Here is a 24,050-nt window from a genome sequence, read left to right as displayed (position 1 = left end):
GGCGGGATGTGGACGACTGTGTTTATTTCCAGGCCCGTTGGCCTTCTGTTGTTCTGGGTTGGGCTAGTTCCTGCCCACTCAGCATAGATGCCTGTTATTTGATGTAGTTGTTAACCAACAATATTTAAGTAGTGGGCCATAGGCGTGTAGTAGTAGGATGTTAATCCTATAATACGCCTTGTCTTTCCTTCTATGGCCCCGTACACACCAGCGGATCTGTCCGATGAAAACGGTCCGCGGACCATTTTCATCGGACATGTCCGCTGCCGGATTTTGGTCTGATGGCTGTACACACCATCAGACCAAAATCCCAGCGGAAAACAAACGCGGTAACGTGTGGCGACGTGGCCGCGACGATGACGCGGCGACGTGCGCGACCCTGGAAGGTCAATGCTTCCACGCATGCGTCAAATCACTTCGACGCATGCGAGGGATGGCGGCCCAGCGGACATGTCCGGTAAGTCGTACAGACGACCGAACATGTCCGACAGATAGGCTTTTTTAGCGGACATGTTTCTTAGCATGCTAAGAAACATTTGTCCGCTGGAAACCTGTCCGATCCGCCGGACATTTGTCCGGTTGGCCGTACACACGACCGAACATGTCTGCTGAAACTGATCAGCGGACCAGTTTCAGCAGATATGTTCGGTCGTGTGTACGAGGCCTATGAATTTTGTGCGAGGTATTCTATTTTGTGCTGTAATCTTATTCCTTGCATTGATACTTTACATACCTGCTGGTGTTGATAAAAAGTTTCTTCATTATATGTAAACTGTGATGTATAACTATGGCACTGTAATAGAATGTATAAAATAACTGACTCCATTTGTAAGTAGAAATTAACTTTTCTATATGTGTTTTAACATACTTAGCTTAGCTAACAGTTTGCATAGAGTCACACCCTGCTACTGCTAGTCATTGTGGTTAAGCATATTCATGGAACAGCCTGATTGTATAAGCAAAGTCATCTTTTAGCCCTTGTTAAAACTAAATTCAGCAAAGTTTAAATCATGATAAGAATATACTGAGTTTGTATAATATTTAGAGACATATGCATTAACACGCAGCCCCTCCTATCTTTCTTTTGCATATAAGCCACTCCTGAGAGTGAATAAACCTTAGAGATCTAATGAACAGCACATCTATCTCTGTGTCATTTGTCTCTCCGGATCTGTGGGTCATTGAAGCTCTTCTTTCATTACCTGAAGTACACCTGGGTGGCCGTATTACCTGTTTACCTCTTCAGACACAATAAAGATTTTTTTGATATAAAAAAAAAGGGTATGAATACTTTTTCAAGGCATTGAAATCATTCAATCTCCTGATGCATGGATGTACCCACTTGTTCTGTGTAAGCCGCACTGGCCACCTTAAGCCGAGTATCCCATGTGTTCCTATACCTTTAAGGAGGCATGGCGTCCCTCTAAACAACCATTCTAAAGTAAGGACCGCAGTAAAACTGGGATGCCTTGACATGGCCACTGTGGCTTATACATATGTTTGTAAATGTGTGCGACTAAAACCCTTGTTTTTAACATGAACTGTTAGATAGGATCAATTTGGTTTTTCTGCTTGCTATCTGGTAAATCAGCTTGGAATCTTTGTTTATTGTTTTGATATGCTTTGCATTTCCATATGCTCCTTGCTAAAATGGCTAGTTATAGGTTGGGGTGGTTGCCACTTGTTTGCATAGTTTGTGATTTGGTACTGGACGCACGGGATACCTTCAGCTGCTATTGTGCCCTTGCTGTTTGTTCTGTGCACCCCTATACCTTTAAGGAGGCGTGGGCTCCCTCCAGGCAAACCTGCCCTTAAGCTATCCAACTGCTATATATGTGTTCCAATTTGGGAGGCTGTCAAAATTATAGAGTTAGGACCGTAGTATAACTGGGGTGCCTTCACATGGGCACTGCAGCTTACACATTTGCAAATCTGTGTTTTTCATTTGAACTGTTAAACTTGGTCAATTTGGTTTTGTTGCAGGCTAGCTAGTAAATGAGCTGGGAATTTTTATTTGTTTGTTTGATGTGTGTCGCCCTTCCATGTGCTCCTTGCTGCAAAGGCTAGTTATAGGTTGGGGTGGTTGTTATTTATTAACACCACTGCTGGTCTGCAAGCTGTCCCTGCCAGTGTAAAGATTATCTTAAAATCTTTATTGATTTTTCTGTCAATAGGGTCTCTGAAGGACACTCAGTCTATGTAACGAGGTGTAACGTAACATGTTGAACAAGTCTTGGTTTGAAAGGGTTTAACTACTAAGCACCCCTATTGTGTGTTGTTAACCTGCAATTGGGCTTGGCCTATTCCTCCTCAATCATTTTTCACATTTCAAAAATTCAAAGGAACAATGGAAGTTAAATTTTTTTAAATCTTGATAACACTTTTTTTTTTGTTTCCTCAGAGGAGAAGCCTCATCTTCTTCCCAATTTAAGGCCTGCTTGCCTCCATTGACAAATGAGTAAATGTGCAAAACCAAAAGAGTGCATTTCAGGGACCGAACCTGCTTCTGAACATCTGAATTGAGCCTTTGCTGGGATGCAGGAGCAGGGGACAATGAGATCTCATCAGATGAATGTCTTCTCATAGTTTTATAAGCAGCTTTGGAAAGCTTCCGAATACTGCCCAATACCGCCTCTTTAATACATGATGTGATGTTTCATGACTCCTCCCTTTGTTGTGCTGCCTCCTTAAAGCCAGAACCACATAGCAACTATTTTGGCAAAGCCAGGGCTGCACAAGCCCTACACAAATTTTTGTGTGGATGTGGCGGGGACCTTGTCTGAGAGAAAAAGTCTGACTCTTTTTAGTAATGGTGTATCTTGAGTCTGTTAGAGGATCTCGACTTGCAGCTGGTCTTCCCACCTGGAGCCTCCTGGCTGAAACTGAGCAAGAAATCAGGTTTTGAAAAACGATATCTTCATGAGTGTCTGGACTAAGGACAGAAAAAGAATGCTTGAGGGGGGCTAAGTCCAAATTTATGGTCTAGTTATGGGTGGTCCTGGAGGTGCCAGATAGGCATATCTGACCCATAGTAGGCTGATGTGAGGAGGTATAAATAATTATATATATGATTTATATATATATATATTAAATCTATCTATCTATCTATCTATCTATCTATCTATCTATCTATCTATCTATCTATCTATCTATATTTATGGTCGTTACCCTCTGAGAGAGAGATGTGGATCACATAAACACGCGACAAGACTTACAACATAAATAGACCTGAAGTGTGCCTTGGTGGTCTGGTCAGTATGCCAAGAAAAGGGGGCATACCCAAGGTAAGTAATGGGTAGTTAATTGAAGAAGGATATGCTGAGAAGTGCCCTGAAAAAGGGGAGGGCGGGAGGGTGTCGAATGCGATTGAATGCGCAGACTCACAGACATGAGGTGAGCTTGGAAGAGTCGGCCCAGTGACGTGTAGTACCGCACACTGAACCGACAAAGAGCATGTGTGAGTGGGCTGCTTAAATACCCTCTGGGCTCCTCCCATAAACTCAGGCCACCATACTGGCCTTCTTATTTATGGTCGTTACCCTCTGAGAGAGAGATGTGGATCACATAAACACACGACAAGACTTACAACATAAATAGACCTGAAGTGTGCCTTGGTGGTCTGGTCAGTATGCCAAGAAAAGGGGGCAAAAGACTCAGATAGGGAAATAGTTTATATTGATTTCTTGTATTTATTGAGCCAGCTTGGTAAAGGCTTGTGCCATTCCTTCATGAGGATTTGGGATGTATGTGGCAAAACAAGGAGACTTCCATCAGCCTGGTATTTTGATTACGTAGTCTGGTACTCCCTGTTGGGAGGCAACTGAGGCTGCTCCAATTCGGAAAGAATGTCCAGAGAACTGACTGGGGTTTGAAGCCCAAGTTACTTAGGAGGATTCTGACTTGCTTGACACACTGGCTGACACTCAGGGAGCTGGTTTAGAAAGGGTAGCAACGAGCTACCATCAGATTGGCTGGGTAGATGGAGCAGTAGTGGGTCGAGCACCGTCACTGGGCGTCAGGCGTCGTCAGTCTGAAACAGGTTGATGTCAACCCCAGGGGCTGGTTTGTTGCGTTTGCAGACTGTGAGAGTGTAGTGGTTCGAAAGCGAGTCGGGTGGCGTCGGAGCAGTGTGTGACTGCCGGAGCCGCTGACTAAATTCACTAGGTTGTAGGGAACCGTAGAAGGCCTGGTAGATGGCTGTTTGGGTGACTAGTCTGGGCAAAGCCCTAAACAGGGAACGAGTAAGGATTTTAGACATGTCCCTAAAGAGGGGACTCTTGAAAGGTAGGCGCTTGCCACTGACTACAGGTGCTTCTGTATGCCCTGTAGGAGGGACTTGACTGCATGGGCTCGAGAATACTGACGGTTTACTGGGGTCCTGCAGGGACAGGAAATGCTGGATGCCATCTAGATATGGCGTGATAGTATTGAGAAATGGTCAGCTGCATGTGACAATACGATATGAAGGCTAGGATGTGTCCAACGTTGCCTATTGCTGCTCCGGGGCAAGGGGCCAAAAATTTGCGATTAGTGTTCCAAGCAGTGCGATAGGCCTTCAGTGTGTTGCGTGCCAAGGAGTGGTTAATAAGTTGGATTGCGTTGGTGAGATGTGACTTCAGTCCATCGTCAGCAATGTCCATGTTGGGACAGGGATAGTTGTTGGGTCGGCTCCAGGCTCTTGATGGAAAAAACATCCATTCCAAGGTTGGAATAGGAAAGCGCATCAGCTGCTTTTTGCATTTGCCTGGAAAAGGTCTACATAAGATATTAACTGGTGACGGAGTGACAGCTGCGCGAGCCTGCCCAGGAAGTGATGGGGAGTGATTTAGATCTACCTTAATTGATGATGTCGGCTGTGGCCTGATTGTCTGTGGTGAAGAACAGTGTCTGTCCTGTTCAAGTGTGGTCCCAGACCTGGGCAGCTGCCACGATGGGGTGCAGCACGAGGTGTGATGAAGACTGGGTGAAGCAAAAATTTAAGAGAATTTCTGGGGGCCAAGTTTTGGAGAACCAGTGGCGGCCTAAAAATGGCTGCAAAAGCCTTTGGTGGCTCGGCTGACACTGCCGGGATGAAGATTGAAATGCTGTTCTATCAGGTGGGGAAGTTGTCCCACATAGCTACGTCTGCTACTGATGCTTGGTCTAGTTTGAGAACTTGGACTAGATCTTGCATTGGTGTGAGAAAATCAAGACAATACACAGGTGCTCAACAAGACGATATACATGCACTCGCAGGCCAACGTGCACTCGCAGGCCAACGTGCACTCGCTGGTGCTGGATGAAAACCTGAACTAACCGCAGGGAAAAAACACAGAGAAAAGATGAGTGGCCCACGTGCCACTGAAGATGAATGGCCAACTGGGTGCCACTGTGTGTTTGTGTGGCTGATTGTTTGTCACTGAGGTGTGTTTGCAAGTTTAGTTTGTATTCGGGTTTGCACATAGGTGCCTGCCGCAAAGTGTTTTATACTACTGCAGACAATATTGTGCGGTTGCAAGGGTGTCAGTGAGTGTCAGGTTGCTGGGACGATATTGTGTGGTTGCAGGGGCCTTGAGTATGAAGGTTCGTTTTGAGACGGCATTGCGTGTTTGCAAGGGTCTCAGTCTGGTTTGCTGAGACGATATTGCGTGGTGGCAAAGGTCGCGATGATTATGAGGTTTGTTTTGATATGGCATTGTGTGGTTGCCACGACTTTGTATGGCTGCAAAGATCTGAACGGGTGTCAGGTTGCTGAGATGAGATTGTGTGGTTGCAAAGGTCTAGACGGGTGTGGGGTAGCTGAGATGATATTACATTTAGCAAGGGTCTCAAATGAGTGTCAAGTTGCTGAGACAATATTCCCCTTTATTTTTATTTTTTTATGAAAACGACTGTGAATGAAACCCTGGTAAACATGAGTTACCGCATCTGGCAGTGTTTACAAGCTGTTACAGGCATTGGCATTTCGAATGCGTTTCGAATGCCTCTGAACATCCGTCTGAACCCATTTTTTTTTTTTTTTTTACCAACAGCAGTGTACATGAGGCCAAAGATGATTTGTCTGGCTGCAAGGGTCTCAATGAATGCCAGGTTCCTGGGGCGAGACTGCATGGTCACAAAGGTCTTTGACGAGTGGGAGGTTGCTCAAGACAGTATTGCGTGGTTGCAAGGGTCTCGATGAGTGTGGCGCTGCTGAGACGGTATTGCGTTTGCAAGGGTCTGAACTATGGTGTAAGGCTGCTGAGACGGTATTGCGTGGTTGCAAGGGTCTCCATGAGTGTGGGGCTGCTGAGACGGTATTGCGTTTGCAAGGGTCTGAACTATGGTGTAAGGCTGCTGAGACGGTATTGCGTGGTTGCAAGGGTCTCCATGAGTGTGGGGCTGCTGAGACGGTATTGCGTTTGCAAGGGTCTCAACAATGGTGTGAGGCTGCAGAGACGGTATTGCGTGGTTGCAAGGGTCTTGATGAGTGTAGGGCTGCTGAGATGGTATTGCGTTTGCATGGGTCTCAACAATGGTGTGAGGCTACTGAGATGGTATTGCGTGGTTGCAAGAGTCTTGATGAGTGTAGGGCTGCTGAGACGGTATTGCGTTTGCAAGGGTCTCAACAATGGTGTGAGGCTGCTGAGACGATTTTGCATGGTTGCAATGGTCTCAACAGGTGTCAGGTTGCTGGGCCGAGATTGTGTGGTGACAATTTTTTATTTAATTTTTTTGCACTTTTATTTCTTTTTGCGTTTTTTTTATTTATTTATTTTTTTGCGTTTTTTTTTTTGCGTTTTATTTTTTTTTATAATAATTTTTATTTTATTTTTTGTAAGGGTCATGTATTGCAAGGGTCTTAACAAGGGTGTCATGCTGCAGAGACGAATATTTCTTCTTGCGTCTTTTTTTTTTTTTTTTTTTGCGTTTTGTAAGGGTCATGTGTTGCAAGGGTCTTAACAAGGGTGTCAGGCTGCTGAGACAATTTTGTGTGCTTGCAAGAGTCTCCATGAGTGTGGGGCTGCTAAAACGGTATTGCGTTTGCAAGGGTCTCAACAAGGGTGTCAGGCTGCAGAGACAAATTTTGCGTGCTTTTCAGAGTCTCCATGAGTGTGGGGCTGCTGAGACGGTATTGCGTTTGCAAGGGTCTTAACAAGGGTGTCAGGCTGCTGAGACGATTTTGTGTGGTTGCAAGAGTCTCCATGAGTGTGGGGCTGCTAAAACGGTATTGCGTTTGCAAGGGTCTCAACAAGGGTGTCAGGCTGCGATTTCTTTTTGCGTTTTTTGTTTTGGCAAATTTTTTTTTTTTTTTTGCGTTTTTTTTTTTTGAGTTTTTTTTTTTATATAATTTTTTTTTTTTTGTAAGGGTCATGTGTTGCAAGGGTCTTAACAAGGGTGTCAGGCTGCTGAGACGATTTTGTGTGGTTGCAAGAATCTCGATGAGTGTGGGGCTGCTGAGACGGTATTGCGTTTGCAAGGGTCTCAACAAGGGTGTCAGGCTGTGGAGACGAATTTTGCGTCGTTGCAACGGTCTCAACAGGTGTCAGGTTGCTGGACTGAGATTACGTGGCGGCAATTGTTTTTTTTTTTTTGCGTTTTATATGTTTTTTTCCTTTTTGCGTTTTTTTTTTGCATTTTGTAAGGGTCATGTGTTGCAAGGGTCTCAGCAAGGGTATCAGACTGCTGTCGAATGCGATTGAATGCGCAGACTCACAGACATGAGGTGAGCTTGGAAGAGTCGGCCCAGTGACGTGTAGTACCGCACACTGAACCGACAAAGAGCATGTGTGAGTGGGCTGCTTAAATACCCTCCGGGCTCCTCCCATAAACTCAGACCACCATACTGGCCTTCTTATATATATATATATATATATATATATATATATATATATATACACACTTATATTATACTTAAATATGTATAAAACCTGACAGGGATTCTAACCCCTCACCACTCCTCATAATTTTAACCAACCCCAAAAATATTTCACCTGTACATTTTACATCAGTGTGCAACTAGGGTTTTGAGAAAATAGAAAAAAGGATTGGCTATCAGGATGGATAGAAGAATTGAAAAAAATATATATTGCAACCAAATGTATTATTTTTGACCAGGGTACAGGGATGCTGGGCCCTGCATCCCTTCTCACTTTTTAACTTCCCAGCTTCTCCCTGCCTACCGTCCTCCTTTTCTTTTTTTTTTCATTCCTCTATCTGCTAATGTCTTTATCTCATCTATGCCTCTGTTCTTTACTGTATATCTCCAGACATATAAAGTAAAAATTATCATAGATCAGCCCTCACAATTTCCACTCGCCTGCTCTCATAAGGCAAGTGGAAAGAGTGGGGATGGGCCAGCCAGCAGGCGGGGTTGAACGGAAGCTGTTTTTCCTCCCAGCCTCCGCCCCTTGTCATTATCTTAGCAGGGCCTTGTATACAGCTCTAGTCAGCAAATAACTAGAGGAGGTGGGGCGCAAAATTTACTTTTCCTATTAACAAGCTGGTGACAGGTTGCTCAGACCACCTAGCAACCAATCACCAGCTTATTAATGGAAAAAGTTCACGTTGGCAGCTCCCGCTCCCCTGTCCAGTGCTGTTCTCTTGTTATACCTGAAGGGTTCCACATGTATTGTCAATTTAAGTCTGGCTCCACCCAAGAGTGATGACAGGGGTCAAGAGGTATAGTAGTCATCTTAGAGCACATGCAAGGAAGCAAAATAAGATGTACTGTCCTGAGATGAATGTTGCAGTGTACAGTGACCTGAAATATACATCCGTTGTTCCAGACCAGAGTCTTGTGTCTCTCACAACTCAGAGAATATACAGTAACAGCTCTGCTGTAAGTCCCTCTGCATCCTAAATCAGTAAAAGTGTCATTCATTGGGTTTAATCTTTTTAATGCTATATTTACTTAACAAGGCAGTAATTATGTGTACAGTGCCTATAGTAGCCAATCATAATGTATCCTTATTTCATTGATCACAGTCAGATCAATTAAATATGCTTTATGTTAATATTGTTAAAGTTGTTGTTTATTTATTTTATACATTATACATTTATTTTTGTAACTTAATTCTGCATAAAACATTTAACTACTAACTGTAATTTCATGAGATCATTTACGAGGGTGTGATTGGAGGCAGGGCAGAGCATTTTTCTCAACGTGAAAAATGGGCATTCAAAATTTAGAATATGCTCTAAATTTTCTTGTCGTTTTTTACGTCGTGAAAAACGGTCGTGTGTAGGTTTTAACGACGGGAAAAAACGTGCATGCTCAGAAGCAAGTTATGAGACGGGAGCACTAGTTCTGGTAAAAGGTTTGTAATGGAGATAGCACATTCGTCACGCTGTAACAGACTGAAAAGCACAAAGACGGAAAAGCAAGAATCGCCTCTCACCAAACTTTACTAACATGAAATTAGCAAAAGCAGCCCAAAGGGTGGCACCATCCAAATGGAATTTCCCCTTTAAAATGCCGTTTGTACGTGTTGTACGTCACCGCGCTTTGTTCAAGCATTTTTTTTCACGATCGTGTGTATGCAAGGCAGGCTTGACAAGAATTGACAAAAATTATATTGAGAAAATTTTTGTTTTTTCTATGACATTAAAAACGGTTATATTAAAGCGGTTCTCCACCCTAAAGTGGAGTCCCGCTGATCGGAACCCTCCCCCCCTCCGGTGTCACATTTGACACCTTTCAGGGGGGAGGGGGTGCAGATACCTGTCTAAAGACAGGTATTTGCACCCACTTCCGGCCCGGCATTCATGGGCAAAAGACGGGCATTCCGTCACATCCCGTCGCCCCCCCGTTGTGTGCTGGGAACACTCGGCTCCCAGCACACAGCGGGAGTCAATCGGTGGGCGCGGCGCGACTCGCGCATGCGCCGTAGGGAACCGGGCAGTGAAGCCACAGCGCTTCACTTCCTGGTTCCCTCAGCGTGGATGGCGGGGGGAGCAGCAGAGAGACGAGCGATCGCTCGTGCTTCGCTGCGATCCGGCGCTGACTCCAGGACAGGTAAGTGTCCTAATATTAAAAGTCAGCAGCGGCAGTATTTGTAGCTGCTGGGCTTTTAATATTATTTTCCCGTGGCACATCCACTTTTAAAGTGATTGTAAGTCTTAGTTTTCTTCTATAAAAATAACAAACATATTATACTTACCTGCTCAGTGCAGTTGGTTTTGCATAGAGCAGCCCAGATCCTCCTCTTGTCGGGTCCCTCTTTGGAACCCATGCAAATTTTTTGCAAGTGTGCGCTGTAATTATTTTGTATTTTTTTTTTTCTTTCTAGGGTTGTGACACCTATAGTGCTTCATAAGTCTATCACCTTACTACTGTAAGGTAACAGCATAATGGTATATTTTCCTGTTCCTTGATGTGTCTCCTCCTGCCTCTAGGGGGTCCATGCTGTAGTGGGTGTTTCCTCAACTGTGCTCTTGGGGGTCCCTCCCGGTGTGGTCTGAGTATTTGGCAATAAAAAAAAACTCCCCATAGTGTAGTATCATTTGAAGGTTTTAATATATTTAAAAACTGCATAATTACTTTTTAACAGAAAAAACGTGTGTATACTCCACGAGTAGCGAGCTCGTACTGGTGCGTCACTTCCGGTATTTCTCCGCTCTGCCTACGCATTGCATGTGACTTCCTTAGGGGATCAAGTTTTGTTTTTCTTTTTTTGGTGAAGTGAGGGGAAGTGAGGGGAACCGTGCTGCAGCTGGTGACAGGAGTCAGGTAGGTATAAAGGAACTGGGGTGGGTAGGAAAAGCAGTAGGGCACTTTTTTCCTAATGCACAGAATATATTAGGGTAAAAAAAATACTTTAGATCCACTTTAACTGCCATTATAATCAGGTTACCCGGGAAAAGGAGTGTGGGGGTAAAAGGAAATGGGAGGGGAGATGAGAAGAGGGGGAGGGGGAAGGGAGAGTGGGGGGAAGAGGGGAAGAAGGCAGGGAGGGGAAAGGGAGGGGGGAAGGGAATAAGATGGGGGGGTTGGGGAGAGGAAGGGACACAGTGAGGGAAGGGAAGAGTGGGACACAAGGGGGTGAGGGAGTTGGAGAAATCATGAAAAAAGGCAGGTGGATGAGAGTGCAAAGACCAGAACCATGACACGGACACATTGTAGTGAGGTATCCCATTACTCCACAGCCAAGAAGGGAGAGGGGGGGGGGGTAAAATAAATCACTAAAGTATCTTACCAATACTAAAAACAGCAATAGAGTGGGGCAGGTGGGTTGTGATAGTTGCAGAAGGCATGTGTGGGGCTCTGGTGTTAGTAAGCAGCAGAGGGTAGTCAGTTGGTCACAACCAGAGGCATATCATCCCAGCACAGGTATATGCAGGTTTACAGTGCTGGTAACCAGGTAAATGATGACCACACTAGGGGGGTAAAAACAGTCAATAAGACAAAAAACAGCCAGGTAAGAGGAATCATCTGAGAACCTAGAGATGTAACCGATTACAGAAAAATAGAGGCAGCTTACCCAACGCTAGGATCACAGGAGTTTAGCCCCAGGAGTCACAAACGGCTCACACTGCAGGCTCCAACAGGAGCCCTTAAATGCGATCCCCAACCCCGCCGTCAACACACGCCACTCCGACGGAGACGCGTGTGACGTCACGGGGTCAACACGTCCACAGAGCGCGAAAGCACCAATTCGGTTGCTACGCCTGTGCGCCTCAAGTAAGACCATTGGCCAGGAGGCCTGGTCTATAGAGGCAAGCTGGGATAGGTCAGAGACCGACCCATCCCAGCCAGGGGGGTGTACACGTCCGCCGATTGGGGGGGAAAAAGGACAGCAGGCTCCAGCAGCCCCACGAAGCCCCTTGCAGGAAGAAGGCTATACTGCACAGAAAAACCTCAACACAATAATGACAATCGAGCATTTAGCATAATATATAAACATGAGAAACAGTACATTGACAAATTAAAGTTAAATAGCCTTAGGTCTAGGAAACAGCCTGAAGATCGCCACATACTGAATGGGATAAAAAACATGGGAGATTGGGTGTCCAAAACCCCGGAATGGAGGACAAATACCATGGACTCTCAAAGCAAGGCATTTAAAGGGCCATATGCACAGTCAACCAGCTATGATTATATCGCAGCAAATTACATAATGGCAATGGATATTTTCTATCAAATCTGGTTAGGAAGGGAGAAAAGGAGGGAATGAGAACAAGACAGGGGAAAAGGAGGGAGTCTTCTTCCCTTCCCCTCCCTGCCTTCTTCCCCTCTTCCCCTCCTTCCCCCACTCTCCCTTCCCCTCCCCCTCTCCCCCCGTTCGCCTCTTCTCATCTCCCCTCCCTTCCCCCCTCCCTTCCCTTTCCCCCCCTCTCCTTTTCCTCCCCTCCCCCCTTCCCCTTCCTCCTCCGCCTCCCCCTCCCCTCCCCCTCCCTCCCTTTCCCATCCCTCACCCTAACCCCCCCCCCCACACACATAACCCCACTTCCTCACAAACCACCTTCCTTTTCTACCCCCCCCATTCCTCCTCCCTGTTTGTCTCCATTTACCCTTTCCATTCACGCGGTCTCCCGTCTTCTATAAAGTAACATGAATTATTGTTCTTTTTCTAAAAAAATACTATTATTATTCTACCAGAGAACAAACTATTTTCCCCCGCGTTCGCCTTGGGGGGATTATTTGGCGAGCCCCATGGTGGTCCTCGGCCCCCTAGTGGTAAGCAGACCTGTACTCATCTGCACAATTGATCTCTGCAATTTATCAATGTTGTTTTGTTATTATTCTTACCTTGTTTTTGCTAGTTATGATATGATGTTATTCATTATACAGATTACCTCCTGAAGAAGCTGTCTCTCCGCGAAACCGGTAGAGGTCTCCTCTGATCTTTCCTCACAACAACAGATACTATACAGTTCTCCGTTAATGATATACTGCTATAATCAGTGTGAGGTTGATTTATATGGTCTTGTTTTTTAAAACTTTGTATTATTTTATTGTATAATAAATGAATTGTTTACTGTATCTATCTGTTTCCTCAGTACCGAGGAAAGTCATATAAAAAATTATTTTCTTGGTGATAGTCATTGGTGCATGCGGGTACTAGCAGCCGCTACCATTTCTATCCTCCGGTCCCCTTCTCTACTTACCCGATTCTGCCAAAATTTGGCCTAGTCAACTAGGCATCAATGACTTCTTGTCATAAAAAAGTTTAAAGGAGTTGTAAAGGAAAAATGTTTTTTGCCTAAAATTAATGTCTGCAAGGTAGACAGACAGAATAGTGTAATGATTCTGTTAAAAAACAAGTAAATACCTATTAAAATTCCTTCATCTATATCACCTCCGGAATCTAGTTTCTGTTCTCCTCAGTCACTTCCTGGTTTGCATCGTTTGTTCATGTAAGAACTACATTTCCCAGTATGAATTGAGGCACGCCCAGTAATTCACACCTCCTTGAAGTCTCTAACACTTAGAGAACCTCCTGCCACACAGATGTAGTTCCCAGGAGGGGGTGAGCACGTTACTGACCACCGCAGTAAACCCTCCCGTCACGGTGGTCAGTAAAATCAGACAAGCCGAAGTGAACAGAACCGAGAAGAAAGAAGAAAATAGAGCAACTTCTGAGCAAAAACTAACACTGAGGAAGAGAAAAGAGGAATGTCTGCAGGTAAAGGATGCTTATTATGAAAACATTTTTTTTTTCCTTTACAACCCCTTTAAAGGCCAACACTGCCTACAACTGTTAGCACACTTTTGTGTGTTTGCTGGCACATTAAATCCAATCCTGACTTCCAATATCTTCTAGGTCTCCAAAATCTCTCTAAGGTCTGATGTGACTTGGAATGATTTATAGAAATAGCATCTTATATTGTAATTATTTGGTTGATGAATGTAAAGTGAATCTTTTAGTTTCCTAGTAGCACTTGAGTTAATGAAATTCCTAATAAAAACATATGCATTTCAAAGTAAAAAGAAAAGAATTACATTGAGTAATGGAATACTTAAATTATCATAATTTAACATTGTGCTTGTTATATATTCTGCTCATTAGAATATAAAAAATAGAATTTACATTTAATCTTTCTAGTGCAGAGACGTGTTCATGGTTACAAAATACTGTATTCATTGGTGTATGGAGAACAGTGGAGGTAATAAATAATAACCAGCTGTCTTTATTGTGGTGCAGCAATGCAGGAACGCTGTCAAGAATAACTTCCCATACCATAACAGTACCTTGCTATAATAATAATCTAATGCAGAGCAGAAGAAAGAATTGCATTCAGTAACAAGAGGTGGACAACTAGTTTAATAATGCCAGTCTTCTCTGATGGGAAATCTTAGATTACTTTATGTTAAGCCTCGTACACACGATCAGTCCATCCAATGAGAACGGTCTGAAGGACCGTTGTGATAGGTTAACCCATGGAGCTGACTGATGGTCTGTCATGCCTACACACCATCGGTTAAATAACCGATCGTGTCAGAACGCGTTGACGTAAAACACAACGACGTGCTGAAAAAAATCACGTTCAATGCTTCCAAGCATGCGTCGACTTGATTCTGAGCCTGCGTGGATTTTTAACTGATGGTCGTGCCTACTAACGATCGTTTTTGACCTATCGGTTAGGAATCCATAGGTTAAATTTAAAGCAAGTTGGCTTTTTTTTAACCTATGGTTAAAGGAACACTAAAGGCAAATTTTTTTTTTAAAATAACAAACATGTTATACTTACTTCTACTGTGCAGCTCGTTTTGCACCGAGTGTCCCCGAACCGTGTCTTCTGGGGTCCCTCGATGGCTGTCTCAGCTCCTCCTCGCAAAAGCTTTCTACCTTCACGTGAGCGAGCTCGCATGGTGGAAAGCTTTTGCGAGCGCGTTCCCGTGATACAGCGGCGGCCATAGCCGTCGACTGTATCACTCCGCCCCACCCCCCAGCGCGCCACGTCATCCGCTGTGATTGACAGCAGCGCCAGCCAATGGCTGTGCTGCTATCAATCCGCCCAGCCTAGCCAATCAACGGCCAGGCTGGGAACCCAAGAACATCACATGGACGTGCCCGGGAATTTCGAACGGTCAGGTAAGTAAAACGGGGGCTCGGGGGGGGGGGGAGGCAGTACCATCGGATGTTTTTTTCACCTTAATGCATAGGATGCATTAAGGTGAAAAAACATTTACTTTTACAACATCTTTAATGAAAACGGTCCATCAGAACGTTGTCCTCTGGTTAACCTATCGTGTGTACGAGGCCCGAGGATAATATAATCAGTTTTAAGAATTCTCAACTAAATTGTTCTTAAAAGTTTGGATCTTTTCACTTACTCACCCACTTTAACCCCTCCTCGTTCTATCCCAGTGGTCCCTAATGCCGTGAGGACTTTGTGATCACATGATCACTAGGTCATCATGAGCATTAAAGTGTAACTAAACCCAGGACCATGCATTCACTATATATGATCTACCACAGTACACAGAACATGGAAATGCAATAGTTTTAGTAAATATAAACTGCTAAATATCTTTTATCATCAGTAGTTAGAGCAGTTGTATGACTTATATCAGTGTCTGGTTAAAGCTAGTGGGGGGGGGGGGGTAATTCTACACTGACTGTAATATGAGGCTGCAAGATAGGGTAGTAAGAAAGGGGAAGAGAAAGAAGGCATAAGTGAAAAAAGGAAAACATCTACTCTCCATACAGGGACAAGGAAACCAGAACCCAAACCACCAGAACTTAAAGATTTTAGTTGGTCTCTGGCAGGCGTTGATATTCAGGGGTATATAAAGACTCATGCTGGTAAAACCACTTCATTGCAAAAAAATGTCTTGAGCAAATTTCTGTGGCTGTCAGGTCTCCCATCTCGTAAATTTTTTTTTTTTCCTGGCCTATCCTTTGGAGCCCAAATGACCACCTCTTCTTAGCTAAATAAAAGAGAGACCCTCCCCCACTGAAGTGTTCGATAACCTAGCCTGCGACAGGCCACTAGGGAGGAAGTCCTCTTCTGACATGAGAATAGGTCAGGAAAGAAAAATTATGGTATTTGATAACCATTTTCCGTATTCCTGGCCCTACTTTACATCAGCACACAATGGTATTAGGGATGAGACTGATGCTCGACTGTTCGCCAAATAGCGAACAATTTGGGGTGTTCGCGGCAAATTCAAAAGCCACGGAACACACTTTAAAAGTCTATGAGTGAAATCAAAAGTGCTAATTTTAAAGGTTAATATGCAAGTTATTGTCATAAAAAGTGTTTGAGGACCTGGATCCTGCCCCAGGGGACATGTATCAATGCAAAAAAAGTTTTAAAAACTACAGTTTTTTTCGGGAGCAATGATTTTTTTAATGCTTAAAGTGAAACAATAAAAGTTAAATATTCCTTTAAATTTGGTACCTGGGGGTGTAAATTAAATATGTAAAGTAGTGCATGTTTCCCGTGTTTAGAACTGTCCCTGCACAAAATGTCATTTTTAAAGGAAAAAAAGTAATTTAAAACTACTCGTGGCTATTCATGAATTGTCTGGTCCCGGCAATACAGATCAAAGTCATTGAAAAAAACGTCAGGGGTGACCTCGCCCCCATCTGACGTGTCACAGGAATCCCCCGTGATGCGTTAGAATCCCTGTTGTGTCACGGGGGGCCCCCGACAGGGGAGGCCCCGCCCTCGGTTATATAGGAAAGTAGCGCGTCATTCGTCCGGGAGCCTTGGAGAAGGCTGTATCATTCGTAGCGGCGGGTACGGGTCGTAGAAGTACGTTGTCCCAAGCTGTGTGTTTTTTTTTTGCCTTTTTTGGGTGAAATGGTAGGGGTACAATGTACCCCGTTACCAATTAATATGGGGGGGTGGCATCTGGGGGTCCCCTTTGTTAAAGGGGGCTTCCAGATTCCGATAAGCCCTCCGCCCGCAGACCCTCACAACCACCGGGAAAGGGTTGAGGGCATATGGCCTGGTACAGTTGACCTTTAAAATGAGCACTTTTGATTTTTCATGTTCGTGTCCCATAAACTTTAACTGTGCCTGAACAAATTTTTTGCCTGTTTGCATGTTCTGGTGCGAACCGAATCGGGGGGTGTTCGGCCCATCCCTAAATGGTATATAACTAGCTGAATAAATGGGTGAGAGATAACACATGAAAATAAACTTTGACAATCAAAGAAAAGCAACAGTGCGATCTGCTGCACAAGTGTCAAAAAAAGGCCCACACCAAGGAACTTTTAAAAGTCAGCGGTGAGTAAGCAGCGTCCTGCACCTGCGGAGTGCTGCGGTGTGATGCAATAGATTAGATACTGGCCCAGATTCAGGTAGAATGGAGCAATATTTGCGTGGGCAAAGAGCAAAGATTTTTCTCTGCGCCCACGCAAATATTTCCATTTGCCCAGCGATTCACGGAGCAGTAGCTCCGTAAATTGCGCGGGCGCTATGCTAATTAGCCCTGCGTAAGGGCGCCTAATGTAAATGATCCCGCCGGGGGCGGGAATCATTTAAATTAGGCGCGCTCCCGCGCCGAGCTAACAGCGCATGCTCCGTCGGGAAACTTTCCCGACGTGCATTGCGGCAAATGACGTCGCAAGGACGTCATTTGCTTCTAAGTGAACGTGAATGGCGTCCAGCGCCATTCACGGTTCACTTACGTAAACAACATGAAATTTAAATTTCACGGGCGGGAGGCGCAGCTATACTTTAGCATTGGCTGCGCCTGCTATTAGCGGGAGCAGCCTTATGCTAAAGGCGCCGTACGGAAACTCCGTACCTTGCGTACGCAGGGCCCGCGCAACTTTTGTGAATCGGTGGTAGTATGCAATTTGCATACTACACGCCGATCACAAAGGCCGCGCCCCCTAGCGGCCAACGCAAGAATGCAGCCTGGGATGTGAAGGCATAAGGAGGCTTATGTTTGTCACATCCTAGGCTGCATTCGGTGTAACGAGGTTCCTGAATCAGGAGCACTCGTTACACCGGAGCAAGTAAGCACTTGCGCCGCGCAACTATGGTTGCGCGGGCGCAAGTGCTTCTTGAATCTGGGCCACTGTGTACACCGCCTGAAGTGTATTAGAAACAGTACACCACAGAATGCACTGTAGATATAGGCTACACTGGATGCAGAGTATATATATATATATATATATATACACGAGACTGTGTGTATATATATATATATATATATATATAGATATAGATATAGATATATAATATTAATACACTGCCTGCACTGACTGAATATAGAGTAAACACTGAATATATAGGCCCGGATTCAGATAGGAGATACGACGGCGCATCTCCGGATACGCCGTTGTATCTCTGAGTGCGGGCCGTCGTATCTATGCGACTGATTCAGATAATCAGTTACGCATAGATTTCCCTAAGATCCGACCGGCGTAAGTGTCTTACACCGTCGTATCTAAGGCCCCGTACTCACGACCAAACATGTCTGCTGAAACTGGTCCGCGGACCAGTTTCAGCGGACATGTTCGTTCGTGTGTAGGCAGTAACGTACAGAATTCCAGCAAACAATCGTCGGCCAGACCGTTTTCCAACGAACAACTGTTTCCTGGTCTTGCTTTAAAACAGTCTGCTGGAATCGTGTCCGTCAGACATGTTCGGTCGTCTGTACACAAAAGCAGCGTACAAAAACCCCGCGCATGCTCAGTCCAAATGAGGAGACGGGAGCGCTCGTTCAGGTAAAACTCGCGTTTGTTTGGGATATGGCACATTCGTCATTAGAAACCTTTTATTCTAGCAAGAGAACAATGTCTTAAAAAGGCGCACTAAACCACATTTTCAAGCCTCGTTTTATTAATTCTTCTCTTGCTAGAATAACCCCGTTCTCTTGCTGATGCAATTTCAATAGAGTTGTCCCATACTGAAATGTCACATTTCTTGCTTGTGATGTAATCCTTTAATAATGTTTTCTATGCCAGACGTGTGTTTTGGTTGGTGGTCCTCCATAATTTATAGTAGTCATTTTTGTAAAGGAATGTGCATATATTTTTTTTTTTTTTGTTGTTTCTAGTTATGTCACCATTTAAAATATTTTTTTTTTACATGTTTTTTTCAAATTTTTTTTTTTTTTTTTTTTTTGGTGTTTCATTAGAGAATATTAAACCATGTTGGCACACCAAATGTCCCCCCCCCCCAAGGAGTGTGTCCTTTGTAAATTACCCATTGTATATTTATTAAAGGTTTGCTGCCTAATAATCCCCACAGTATAACAAACAATAGACATGTTTTCAAATGAAAGCAAAAAGCCTTTTATTCAGGCAAATGTCATCACAAAAAATAAAAAGAACGGCAGCACTAGAATAGATAGCAAACTATATGCAAACTTGCATTTCCAACATGGTGAAGGATAAACTTCCAAGCCTCAGGAGCCAAACACAAAAATATGAAGCAGCAGCACACAAACAAAGGAACCCAAACTGTGGTAGTACAAACAAGATGTCCTTTATGTGGAAGGAAATGGAAGGCAGAAAATCAACGTTTCCTCCTCTTTCCAGCCTTCCCTCCAGGCAGCCTTCCAGCAGATCGAACACGGGGTCTTGCAGGTGGGGTTGATGTGGCAGCAGGAGGATGGTGTTCCGCAAGCCGGGCCGGGTCACATAGCCCAGTGTCTGGGGTCAGCAGGCCCCTCTGCATCCACCAAAGGACCTGGTTCATCAGGGCCTTTGCCAGTCTTCTCTGGTCCTCCTCCCCTTCATTTAAATCATGGGCCAATGAGGCACTGAAGGCCTCTGTGGGGTTGAGGGGGGCCCTCATGATGGCGCTTGCCTCCTGGATCATGCGGAGGCTTGCCTCCTCCACAGGCCTCAACTGCCTCCTTCGGCCTGATGGCCTCACCTGGGGGGGAGAAGACTGGCTGGTGGTGGTTCTCCTGGCCGGGTGGACCTGCTGCAGGCCACTGGGCCCAGCCTCCTCCTGGCTGCCACTGACCCCGGCCTCCTCCTGGCTGCCACTGACCCCGGCCTCCTCCTGGCTGCCACTGACCCCGGCCTCCTCCTGGCTGCCACTGACCCCGGCCTCCTCCTGGCTGACAGACACCTGAGGATCTGCCACCTCCTGGCTGATCTCTTCTTCCTGTGTGGAAAAAAAAGGACATTTTTTACAATTTCGCTTAATAAAACCACACTCATTTTCATGTTTTTCGTTTTGTATTTTCTGTTCATTATTACTTTAATACACTCTACTTCTGACCCCTGCAGTTGTCATCTCTGACACCTATTTGTCTGAACACCTTTTTTTTTGCTTTTTCCCAGCTTGGTTTTTTTTTTACAATATCTAATCATTAATCCACCAAGAATTATTTACGCCAGAAATATAGAGGAAACTACTATACCTCCTCATCGAAGGGTGGCAGATCTGCATCTCTGTCAGCCAGGCCCTCTTCCTCCGACTCTGCAGGGCTGTGGTCATCTGGGGAAGGTCCGCTGGAAGGTAGCATGGAGGAAAGGTTGGAAGAAAGACTGGACATCGTTTTCCTGCCTTCCATTTCGTCCCGCAAAAAAAGCCATCTGTTTATAATACCACAGTTTGGGTTCCTTTGCTTGTCTTGCTGCTGCTCCCGATTTTTTGCTTTTATTAGCTTTGTATGCTCTCCTGTATGTGCTTCTGAGGTTGGCAAGTTTATCCTTCACCATGTTGGCAGTGCATCCTGGCACCCAAGTTTGCATATAATTTGCTAGCTCTTCTAGCGCTGCCGCTCGTACCTCTTTATTGCAATATAAAGAGTGCTTGGAATTCCACAGGATGGGCGTCTCCTGATATTTTTGGAGTAAGGCCTCTATAGATTCCTTGCTTTGTAGGAGGTCCATTGTAATTTTTCAAAAATTATATTTCTTTTTGAGTCTAGATTACAAAAACATAAACCACAGAAAAATAAATATTCCAAAGGATCAGCGTTGACCTTGATCTAATATGTGTCTTCAAATTTATTACCTATATCTAATTACAAACACAGTCTCTCTTGTTTAAACAATGATTGGCAGCTCGGCCGCATTGCTTGTACCAAACATTGATTTGCTAGATGCAGAGCCATTGTTCACATTGCAGTAAATATTTTAAATATAGAAAAATAAACAATGCTTACAAATGACAGTTTTCATCTAGACACTCTTTCATGTGTAGATCTCCTGCCCCTGACAATGGATGACATAAAAGACACTTCCTAATGACCTCTGTACAACCAACACTTGAACAATACTTTGCCTGATCTGAATACACCATTCAAAAACTTGTCAATGAGGTACAGCATTGTTCACATCTCTATTTTGTGAGGTGTCCAAAAGCATTTGGAAACCAAAATAACATTGTGGTACCCCATAGACAGAATAGCTTAAAAAGGGTGCAACCAACAGCCCAAACCCCCATCCCATGTGTCTACATTTTCAAGGCCTCTGCTGATCACATTTTTAATTTCCTTACCTTCCTGTCTCTCGCTCCTCGTTTCTCACGCTCGCCTAATTACCGCGTAAGATGCGTAATCACGGCGTAAACCTTTTAAACACTCCGCGTATTTATTAAACCCCGCCCTCGTCACCTTTGCGAGGCCCCTAATCAATGAGTTTAGGAAATATGGCGTTAACTGTGTATGTTCTGGATGCGCTCAAAGATTCTCCGCGTAACCGACGTAAACACGTTGTTTGCATTCTCTACACTCCGCGTATGTATTAAACGCCGCCCTCTTCTCCGCCCATGGCGTAAGAATTCATCTTTTCCACGCCCATAATCTCTGTGGGAAAGGAAAGATGGCGATGTCACACGAGCGGGCACGATGCTCTCATGCCACAAGTGAAGGGACAGAGGCAGGGACGTCCCGATCAAGGCAAAGAAGATATAAAGCCACTAATATGCGGTTCCAGGAAATGGTGGAGTTAGTTTACATCATGCGAAAGAAGGACTATGATGGTGAATTAGGGCCATACAAGACCCCTAACCGCCGAAAGGCACATATTATGGACAAGGTGGCGAGGAGAATGCAGAGGATGTTTGGGATCACCAGGTCCAAGGAACAGCTGAGGAAACGATGGTCAGACTTAAAATTGAGGGAGCCACATAAGATGAAGAAAATACTTAAAATTCTGCGTAAAAGTAAGTAAATATATATTGGGGTTGGGGGGGGGGGGGGTGATTGTCTGCAATAATGTGTTGCCATGTATATTTCACCATCTGCCTCCTTGGCCTGCTTGTAATTTTAAAGACATGTTGTCATTTATTTTTTAGGACATAAATAACTACATATTTACAAATAGTGTTCTTAGTAAACAACGTAACATCACATAGTTTCTCAGAAAGGCTCGGTTATTCCAGGAACAACACACCTGGACATGGCTCACTGGCCAAAAACTTTGTTTGTAAACATTGTGTAAAAGCTAGTTCTAGAAAAAAAAAGTATGAGAATGGGAAAGGCAAACAGGATTCATTCTAAAAACAGTGGTAATAAAGCAGATGTTTTCACATCTGCAATGCAGAGCACCTGTGTCTCCCCAAATCAAAAATGGGTTTTGGTAGGGTCTCCCAGAAATACAGTTTAGGGGGGACATCCATGTGTGTCACTTTGCTAAAAAGGGGCAGGATCAGAGCTTGCCATATAGAAGTAATTGCAAAATGTAGGTTTGGTGAAAGATAAAAGTAACTAAATGAAAGCATCTTCTAAGCAATGTGTGCGATTTATGCTCTCCAATATCTGTGTGCTGATGAGTCTACATTTTTTTTGGTTTATTTCAGGGGAAAGAAGTCGCCAGCATTTGGAGGAGGCAGAGAGGGCCAGACAAGGCCAAAATCTGCCATCTCAACATGTGGAGGAGGAGGAGGATGTGGAAGGAGAAGAGGATGTGGAAGGAGAAGAGGATGTGGAAGGAGAAGAGGATGTGGAAGGAGAGGAGGATGTGGAAGGAGAGGAGGAAGGAAGAAAGGAGGAAGGAAGAGAGGAGGAAGAAGTAATTTTGGACTTAGAAGTTATAGCAGATGAAGGGCAAGTGGCGGAAGAACAATTTGGCGAATTGAAAGAAGGTGGATTGATGGATGAAGGAGGAGTCCAAGATGATGGGGAAGTGGTGGAAGAAGGAGGAGTGATAGAAGATGATGGGGAGGTGGTGGAAGAAGGAGGAGTGATAGAAGATGTCGAAGAGGTGGAAAGGAGAAGCCCATCAGGTCAGTGTCACCCTAGCTTGCTTCAAAAAAACATATGTAGATAGGCCTCATCGAAAAATAATGTTGTAAATGCCATTTTTTTTTTTTTTTTTTTAGGGGAGGAGGATGGTGTGCCAATATTTTCACGTGCAAGTGCTGCTATAATTATTCAGCAGGTAATGGAGTGCAGCACTGAAATGCACAATATGCGTGAAAGGATGTTTCTCATGGAACAGAATGTAACAAATGTCCTTTTGGAATGCAGCACGGAAATGGACAATATGCGGCAAAGAATGATGGTGATCGAATCTAATTTTAAAAACATTATTGACATGATGGGCCGTGTCAAAGACTGAAACACCCCCCGCCCATCCCCCGCCCCCACAAACATTTTTACAGTTTGAATAATGAATACGCCAAAATTTGAAGATACACACACAGTGTGCCAACATGTGCTATCTGCCATCACAGAATATCTAATGTCTGTGCTTTGTGGGTCCAACCCCCTCCTCCATCCTCAAGTAGTTGAGAGGAAGGGTTTGCTCCCACAGAACACAGACATTGATCACCCATGATGTCAGATAGCACATGTGGCCATTTGTCTGTTGAACCAATGACATTTGGCGAGTTTGCACTGAATGTGTGTATCTTCCAATTTTGGCGTGTTCCAGTGTGAAAGCACACCATGACTGACTGCTGTTGTGAGTTTTTATATTTTTGGAATTGGATTTTGTTACTTTTTGACCATGTTGAACATTTTGGGATACTATAAAGTTTAGACCATAAAGAATAAACAACGCCAAAAAATTTTAAATATATATATATAGAATTATAAATCTCTCTAATCACTGAATTTAGTGAAGTAGAGATTTGACTCCAAAATCTCACCTAAAAATTTACTTTTAGAAAAACACACCAAAAACAAAAAAAATGGTCAAAAAATTATTGTTTTTTGTGCATAAAAAATATGCCCAAAAAAAAAAATTAAGGCGGTAAACACCCCACCAAAAATA

Source organism: Rana temporaria, chromosome 12 (assembly GCF_905171775.1).
Source record: "Rana temporaria chromosome 12, aRanTem1.1, whole genome shotgun sequence".
Classification (NCBI taxonomy): Eukaryota; Metazoa; Chordata; class Amphibia; order Anura; family Ranidae; genus Rana; species Rana temporaria.
The sequence above is the reverse complement of the archived record's forward strand: the minus strand, read 5'-3'. Positions refer to the sequence as shown.